The sequence below is a fragment of the Trichechus manatus genome, unplaced genomic scaffold (genome assembly GCF_000243295.1).
Source record: "Trichechus manatus latirostris isolate Lorelei unplaced genomic scaffold, TriManLat1.0 scaffold00023, whole genome shotgun sequence".
NCBI lineage: Eukaryota > Metazoa > Chordata > Mammalia > Sirenia > Trichechidae > Trichechus > Trichechus manatus.
Window position 1 is genome coordinate 3153467 of NW_004443959.1, and position 1993 is coordinate 3155459.

The window sequence follows — 1993 nt, forward strand, 5'->3', positions numbered from 1 at the left end:
AAGACTCAACATTGTGAAAATGTCAATTCTACCCAAAGCAATCTACAGATACAATGAAATCCCAATCCAGATTCCAATGGCATTTTTTAATGAGATGGAGAAACAAATCACCAACTTTATATGCAAGGGAAGAGGCCCTGGATAAGTAAAGCATTACTGAAGAAGAACAAAGTGGGAGGCATCACACTACCTGATTTTATAACCTATCATACTGCCACAGTAGTCAAAACAGCTTGGTACTTGTACAACAACAGATCAATGGAACAAAATTGAGAATCCAGACATAAATTCATCCACCTATGAGCAGCTGATATTTGACAAAGGCCCAAAGTCCACTGATTGAGGAAAAGACAGTCTCTTTAACAAACGGTGCTGGCATAACTGGATATCCATCTGCAAAAAACTGAAACAAGACCCATACTTCACACCATGCACAAAAACAAACTCAAAATGGATCACAGACCTAAATATAAAATCGAAAATGATAAGGATCATGGAGGAAAAAATAGTGACAATGCTAGGAGCCTTAATACATGGCAAGAACAGAATATGAAGCATAAGTAACAATGCACAAACACCAGAAGAGAAACTAGGTAACTGGGAGCCCCTAAAAATCAGACACTTATGCTCATCAAAAGACTTCACCAAAAGAGTAAAAAGACAACCTACAGACTGGGAAAAAATTTTTAGCTATGACAAATCCAATCAGCGTCTAATCTCTAAAATCTACAAGATACTGCGAAACCTCAACAACAAAAGGACAAACAACCCAATTAAAAAATAGGCAAAGGATATGAAGATATGAACAGGCACTTCGCCAAAGATGTTCAGTCGGCTAACAGACACATGAGGAAATGCTCACGATCATTGGCCATTAGAGAAATGCAAATCAAAACTACAGTGAGATACCATCTCACTCCAAGAAGGCTAGCATTAATCCAAAAAACACAACATAATAAATGCTGGAGAGGTTGTGGAGAGACTGGAACACTTATACACTGCTGGTGGGAATATAAAATGGTACAGCCATTATGGAAATCGATTTGGTGCTTCCTTTAAAAGCTAGAAATAGAAGTACTGTACAATCCATCAATCCTGCTCCTTGGAATATATTCTAGAGAATTAAGAGCCATCACACGAATAGAATATGCACACCCATGTTCATTGCAGCATTGTTCATGATAGCTAAGAGATGGAAACAACCTTGGTGCCTATCAACAGATGAATGGATAAACAAGTTATGGTATATTCACACAATGGAATACTACACAGTGATAAAGAACAATGATAAATCTGTGAAACATAACATGGAGGAATCTGGAAGGTATTATGCTGAGTGAACTTAGTCAGTAGCAAAAGGACAAATACTGTATAAGACTACTATTATAAAAACCCAAGAAGAGGTTTAAACACAGAAGAAAACATTCTTTGATGGTTACGAGGGTGGGAAGGAAGATGGGTATTCACTAACTAGAAAGTAGACAAGAATTAGATGAAGGGAAGGATAGCACACACTACAGGGGGAGTCAGCACGACTGGACTAAACCAAAGCTATTTTCTGAATACGACCAAACACGTCAAGGGACTGAGTAGCAGGGGCGGGGATCTGGGGACCATGCTTTCAGGGGACATCTAGGTCAATTGGCATAATAAAGTTTTTTAAGAAAATGTTTTGCGTTCCACTTTGGTGAGTGGCATCTGGAGTCTTAAAAGCTGGTGCGTGGCCATCTAAGATGCATCAATTGGTCCCATCCTACCTGGAGTAAAGGAGATTGAAGAACACCACGGACACAAGAAAAGTATTAGTTCAAGAGACAGAAAGGGCTGCATAAACCAGAGACTTCATCAGCTTGAGACCAGAAGAACTAGATGGTGCCCGGCTACCACAATGACTGCCCTGACAGGGAACACAACAGAGAGTCCCTGATGGAGCAGGAGAAAAGTGGGGTGCAGAACTCAAACTCTAGTAAAAAGACCAGACTTAATGGTTTAA